The following is a 7,408-nucleotide window of genomic DNA, read 5'->3' as shown; positions in this document are numbered from 1 at the left end:
GCCATACTCCAGATAAAAGAGCCAAGACTCATGCTCCAGGTAAAAGAGCCAAGAGCCATGCTCCAGATAAAATAACCATGCTCCAGATAAAAGAGCCAAGAGCCATGCTCCAGATAAAATAGCCATGCTCCAGATAAAAGAGCCAAGAGCCATGCTCCAGATAAAAGAGACATGCTCCAGATAAAAGACCCAAGACCCATGCTCCAGATAAAAGAGCCAAGAGCCATGCTCCAGATAGAAGAGCAATGCTCCAGATAAAAGAGCCAAGAGCCATGCTCCAGATAAAATAGCCATGCTCCAGATAAAAGAGCCAAGACTCATGCTCCAGATAAAAGACCCAAGACCCATGCTCCAGATAAAAGACCCAAGACCCATGCTCCAGATAGAAGAGCCATGCTCCAGATAAAAGAGCCAAGAGCCATACTCTAGATAAAACAGCCATGCTCCAGATAAAAGAGCCAAGAGCCATGCTCCAGATAAGAGAGCCATGCTCCAGATAAAAGAGCTAAGTGCCATGCTCCAGATAAAAGAACCATGCTTCAGATAAAAGAACCAAGAGCCATGCTCCAGATAAAAGAGCCATGGTCCAGATAAAAGACCCAAGAGCCATGCTCCAGATAAAAGAGCTAAGAGCCATGCTCCAGATAAAAGAGCCATGCTCCAGATAAAAGAGCCAAGAGCCATGCTCCAGATAAAAGAGCCAAGAGCCATGCTCCAGATAAGAGAGCCATGCTCCAGATAAAAGAGCCAAGTGCCATGCTCCAGTTAAAAGATCCATGCTCCAGATAAAACAGACATGCTCTAGATTAAAGAGACATGCTCCAGATAAAAGAGCCAAGAGCCATGCTCAAGATAAAAGAGACATGCTCCAGATAAAAGAGCCATGCTCCAGATGAAAGAGCCATGCTCCAGATAAAAGAGCCAAGAGCCATGTTCTAGATAAAAGAGCCAAGAGCCATGCTCCAGATAAAAGAGACATGCTCCAGATAAAAGAGCCATGCTCCAGATGAAAGAGCCATGCTCCAGATAAAAGAGCCAAGAGCCATGCTCCAAACAATGTGCAATGGAGCACCTAAGCATCTATAAAGCTCCTTTTTTTAATTCAGAAAATTTAAATGTATTTATGCCAGTTATAAGCACTAAAAGGTAGCTGTTTATTATTATTATTATTATTATTATTATTATTATTATTATTATTATTATTATCAGAAAATGTAAATGTTCAACAGTTATAAGCACTAAAAGCTAGCTGTTTATCTTATACTATTATTATTATTATTATTATTATTATTATTATTATTACTTGCTAAGCTACAATCCTAGTTGGAAAAGCAGAATGCTATACGACCAAAGGCTCCAATTGGGAAAATAGCCCAGTGAGGAAAGGAAATAAGGAAACTACAAGAAAAGTAATTAACACTTAAAATAAGGTATTTTAAAAACAGTAACAGCATTGAAATAAATATTTTGTATATAAAATATAAAAACCGTAAAAAAAAACAATAGGGAGAGAAATAATATAGAATAGTGAGAAGATTTGTTGTCTAACCTAATAGGGAGCTAGATAGGTTATTGTAAAGTGTAAATGAATGAAATCTATAATACTGGACTGTTCCCTTACCCTGATGACGTCATGGAATGTTTCCACCAATCACAAGAGTTCCAGATGAGTACAAGCACTACTTATGTTGTTCAACAAAAATTCCATTATAATTTGGCTTGTAACCTCTTTCTTCACTCTTTCAATTATAATTCTTACAAATATATATCACAAAAACATAATACCGGCATATGTAACTAAAGTTATCATCATCATCTCCTCCTACGCCTATTGACGCAAAGGGCCTCTGTTCGATTTCACCAGTTGTCTCTATCTTGAGCTTTTAGTTTAACACTTCTCCATTCATTTATAACTAAAAACGGAAAAATTTACTATTAAACATTATATTTACCTTCTCTATATTTCCTTCTATTCCAGATGTTAGCTTATCAATACAACGCACAATTCCAACACTTGACATACGAATCAATAGAGACAATATAGTTCACTCACAATGTATTCAATCAGCTGACTCCCTCTACAACAATCTCCTTCACTAGAAACAACACCACGTGACCTGACGTCACTGTGACGTCACGTAAACAACTCTCATCTTCACTAATGATTACTATATTGCCTATTTACTTATTATACAGCAATTTCTTAATGTTTTTTTCTCACAATCTTCTCTATATATCTATATATCCACCCTTTCTAATAATAATGTACTTCTACACTTAATTACCTTTTAACTAATCAAACACTATTGGAAACGCATTTATCATCAACATGTAAATATTAATATTCCAGCAACAAGTAGGACATCTGAGAAGACGATCCTTTACATTCCGTAAAACCAGACTCCATTTATCTCCATCAGCCGTCCTGGTGTCTCAGAGGGATTTCCTTTAATGCACAAAGGAGTCAGCAGTCGACTCCTGAGGAAGGGCCAGAGGTAATTGCATTATCAGAGGAGGGCGATGGAGTTAGAGGCGAATCTAATTACACTCTCTCTCTCTCTCTCTCTCTCTCTCTCTCTCTCTCTCTCTCTCTCTTGCCTGCATCTGTGTTCCTCGAGCTTCAGGTGATCTGATACGAGACAGAGACGGAGTAAATACACGTTTGGTATTTAAAGAACCATTGGTTTTGGGAATGACGTGCTCTCGTTTTCTTTCCATAGTCCTTCATAGTCTACAGTCATGTAGGCCTGGGTCTTCTAACTCTTCTAGTGCCTTGTGGAGCCCAGCTAAACGTTTGAATTAAAATCTCAAGATGAAGACGACTAGCGAAATCTAATCGAGGCCCCTTGCGTCAATGGGCGTAGGAGGAGATTATGATGACGATGACGATGATTTCTTTTACACTAGTATACGCCACCCGTCAAAAATGGCGACAAAATATGTAGGTAAGCGCGCATACACTTCCAGATTCAACGCTTACCACCCCTCTCTCCTTTTCTTAATTACAAAACAGCAGTTTGGGCAATTTGTGGGAGATTGTCGTTTTAGAGTGTAGAGAGAAACAATGAAGAATTTAAATGAAAACAAGTATTATGAGATCACTTTAGTATTCATTGCCAAGTACTACTATTTTGAAGTATTCTATAGAAAGATTTCTTCGCTTCTCCAGTCTCTCTCTCTCTCTCTCTCTCTCTCTCTCTCTCTCTCTCTCTCTCTCTCTCTCTCTCTCTCTCAGTTATTTTTATGAGATCACTTTAGTATTTACTGTCATGTACTACCTTTTGTTTAAGTATTTTGTAGAAAAATATCGCTGAGCCCCCTTCTCTCTCTCTCTCTCTCTCTCTCTCTCTCTCTCTCTCTCTCTCTCTCTCTCTCTCTTCCCTTATCTTCACGTGGACATCACAGAGATGGAAGTCACGGACCAAGCAAAGAGTATCCTGCGCTTTGTCTCCTGGGAAGGACCCACTCAACTTGAGTAGGTCCTGACGAGAATCCATCTCCGATTTGTGAAGCTACTGTGTCTTGTGACAGGCATAAGACGGTTGGAAATGTCACTCACCACGCAGCCTTGCCTTAGCGTATCCTGCGTCTCATATTAAAGCCTGAAATAGACTTTTTAACATAATTCCGTAGATTTATGTATTTTGGAGACTGGACCTCGAATATAGTTCATGGGAGGTTGGTTTGGAGCCTTCTTGGAAACAGATTATTATTATTATTATTATTATTATTATTATTATTATTATTATTATTATTATTATTATTAATATAACTATTATTATTATTATTATTATTATTATTATTATTATTATTATTATTATTATTATTATTATTATTATTATCATTATTAATATCATTTCTATTAATATCATTTCTATTATTGGCCGCGGGGGCATATAAAAATTAGAATAGCGCCAACGTTATCCCTGCGTGTCGTAAGAGGCGACTAAAAGGGACGGGACGAGGGGGCTGGGAACCCCCTCTCCTGTATAAAATTCCTACGAGACACCGACAAGGAGATGGAGCTGGGGGGAGAGTGACTGCTCCCCGCACTCTAGTTTTGGGGTGTTTGAATGTGCGTGGATGTAGTACGATAGAGAGTAAAAGATGTGAGATTGGAAGTATGTTTAGAAGTAGAAGGATGGATGTATTGGCCTTGTGTGAGACAAAGATGAAAGGAAAGGGTGAAGTGATGTTTGGTGAAATGTCTGGTAGAGTGTCTGGGATTGAAAGGGGAAGAGCGAGAGAGGGTGTGGCGTTATTGCTGAGTGAATGGATGACAGGTAAAGTAGTGGAATGGAAGGAGATATCATCTAGGTTAATGTGGGTAAGGGTTAGGTTGGGTAGGGAATGTTGGGCGTTTGTCAGTGCGTATGGGCCAGGTAGTGAGAAAAGTGAAGAAGAGCGGAATGAGTTCTGGAATGAATTAACTAGGTGTGTAGAAGGACTGGGTAGAAGGAATTATGTAGTTGTATTGGGTGACTTAAATGCTAGAGTGGGCGCTGGAGAGGTAGAAGGTGTCATTGGGAAGTATGGCGTACCAGGTGAAAATGAGAGTGGTGAGAGACTGGTAGATATGTGTGTTGAACAAGAGATGGTAATAAGTGCTAGCTTCTATAAAAAGAAAGATAAGAATAAGTATACATGGGTAAGAGTGGCAAATGGAAGAGTAGTAGAAAGGGCATTAATGGATTATGTGTTGATAACTAAAAGAATGTTTGGAAGATTGAAAGACGTGCACGTGTTTAGGGGTATGGCAAACGGTATGTCTGATCATTTTTTGGTGGAAGGAAAATTAGTTGTAGCAAAAGAGTGGGGGAATAGAGTAGGTGGATGTAAAAGGGAGGTAGTGAAGGTTGAAGAGTTAATAAAACCGGGGGTAAAAAGTAAATATCAGGAAAGGTTGAAAATGGCATATGACGAGGTGAGAGTAAGAGAAACTGGTAATTTAGAGGAGGAGTGGAAGTTAGTAAAAGAAAATTTTGTTGGGATTGCAAGTGATGTATGTGGCAAGAAGGTTGTTGGAGGCAGCATGAGGAAGGGCAGTGAATGGTGGAATGAAGGAGTGAAGGTAAAAGTGGAAGAGAAAAAGAGGGCTTTTGAAGAATGGCTGCAGAATAATAGTATAGAGAAGTATGAAAAATATAGAGAGAAAAATGTGGAAGTAAAGCGCAAGGTACGTGAGGCAAAGAGGGCAGCTGACCTGAGGTGGGGTCAGGGATTGGGTCAGTCATATGAAGAGAATAAGAAGAAGTTTTGGAAAGAAGTGAAGAGAGTAAGGAAGGCTGGCGGAAGAATTGAAGAGACAGTGAAAGATGGAAATGGAAGGTTGTTAAAAGGAGAGGAGGCAAGGAAAAGGTAGGCGGAATATTTTGAAAGTTTGCTGAATGTTGAGGATAATAGGGAGGCAGATATAATTGCTGTTCCAGGTGTTGAGGTGCCAGTGATGGGAGATGAGAATGAGAGAGAGATTACAATAGAGGAAGTGAGGAGAGCACTAGATGAAACGAGAGTAGGAAAAGCATCTGGTATGGATGGTGTGAAAGCTGAGATGTTGAAGGAAGGGGGTATGACTGTACTTGAATGGTTGGTGAGATTGTTTAATGTGTGTTTTGTGTTGTCAATGGTACCAGTAGATTGGGTTTGTGCATGTATTGTACCACTATATAAGGGTAAGGGAGATGTGCATGAGTGTTGTAATTCAAGAGGTATTAGTTTGTTGAGTGTAGTTGGAAAAGTGTATGGTAGAGTATTGATTAATAGGATTAAGGATAAAACAGAGAATGCAATCTTGGAAGTACAGGGTGGTTTTAGAAGAGGTAGGGGTTGTATGAATCAGATTTTTACAGTTAGGCAGATATGCGAGAAATATTTAGCAAAAGGTAAGGAGGTGTATGTTGCGTTTATGGATCTGGAGAAAGCATATGATAGAGTTGATAGGGAAGCAATGTGAAATGTGATGAGGTTATATGGAGTTGGTGGAAGGTTGTTGCAAGCAGTGAAAAGTTTCTACAAAGGTAGTAAAGCATGTGTTAGAATAGGAAATGAAGTGAGTGATTGGTTTCCGGTGAGAGTGGGGCTGAGACAGGGATGTGTGATGTCGCCGTGGTTGTTTAACTTGTATGTTGATGGAGTGGTGAGAGAGGTGAATGCTCGAGTGCTTGGACGAGGATTAAAACTGGTAGGAGAGAATGACCATGAATGGGAGGTAAATCAGTTGTTGTTTGCGGATGATACTGTACTGGTAGCAGACACAGAAGAGAAGCTTGACCGACTAGTGACAGAATTTGGAAGGGTGTGTGAGAGAAGGAAGTTGAGAGTTAATGTGGGTAAGAGTAAGGTTATGAGATGTACGAGAAGGGAAGGTGGTGCAAGGTTGAATGTCATGTTGAATGGAGAGTTACTTGAGGAGGTGGATCAGTTTAAGTACTTGGGGTCTGTTGTTGCAGCAAATGGTGGAGTGGAAGCAGATGTACGTCAGAGAGTCAATGAAGGTTGCAAAGTGTTGGGGGCAGTTAAGGGAGTAGTAAAAAATAGAGGGTTGGGCATGAATGTAAAGAGAGTTCTATATGAGAAAGTGATTGTACCAACTGTGATGTATGGATCGGAGTTGTGGGGAATGAAAGTGACGGAGAGACAGAAATTGAATGTGTTTGAGATGAAGTGTCTAAGGAGTATGGCTGGTGTATCTCGAGTAGATAGGGTTAGGAACGAAGTGGTGAGGGAGAGAACGGGTGTAAGAAATGAGTTAGCGGCTAGAGTGGATATGAATGTGTTGAGGTGGTTTGGCCATGTTGAGAGAATGGAAAATGGTTGTCTGCTAAAGAAGGTGATGAATGCAAGAGTTGATGGGAGAAGTACAAGAGGAAGGCCAAGGTTTGGGTGGATGGATGGTGTGAAGAAAGCTCTGGGTGATAGGAGGATAGATGTGAGAGAGGCAAGAGAGCGTGCTAGAAATAGGAATGAATGGAGAGCAATTGTGACGCAGTTCCAGTAGGCCCTGCTGCTTCCTCCGGTGCCTTAGATGACCGCGGAGGTAGCAGCAGTAGGGGATTCAGCATTATGAAGCTTCATCTGTGGTGGAAATGTGGGAGGTTGGGCTGTGGCACCCTAGCAGTACCAGCTGAACTCGGTTGAGTCCCTGGTTAGGCTGAAGGAACGTAGAGAGTATAGGTCCCCTTTTTTGTTTTGTTTCATTGTTGGTGTCGGCTACCCCCCAAAATTGGGGGAAGTGCCTGGGTATATGTATGTATGTATTATTATTATTATTATTATTATTATTTTTATTACTATTGTTATTATTATTATTATTATTATTATTATTATTATTATTATTATTTAATATAAAACCCTAGTTCTTAAAATATTTAATTTTAATTGTTTATTACTTCTCTTGTAGTTTATCTAT

The 7,408-nt window shown here is 39.8% G+C and overlaps 1 protein-coding gene across 1 annotated transcript in view; it reads right to left on the bottom strand.

Moving 5' to 3' along the window:
• The window catches only part of LOC137643888 (uncharacterized), a 113,649-nt gene extending 111,585 nt beyond the window's left edge, over positions 1 to 2,064 (bottom strand). Inside the window, exon 1 of the mRNA XM_068376628.1 lies at positions 1,953 to 2,064. The gene's annotated coding sequence lies outside the window, so the exon portion shown is untranslated. The remainder of the gene's footprint in view (positions 1 to 1,952) is intronic.
• Positions 2,065 to 7,408: the final 5,344 nt, after the last annotated feature.

The sequence above is a fragment of the Palaemon carinicauda genome, chromosome 7, assembly GCF_036898095.1.
Source record: "Palaemon carinicauda isolate YSFRI2023 chromosome 7, ASM3689809v2, whole genome shotgun sequence".
Lineage (NCBI taxonomy): Eukaryota > Metazoa > Arthropoda > Malacostraca > Decapoda > Palaemonidae > Palaemon > Palaemon carinicauda.
The sequence above is the reverse complement of the archived record's forward strand: the minus strand, read 5'-3'. Positions and strand labels throughout refer to the sequence as shown.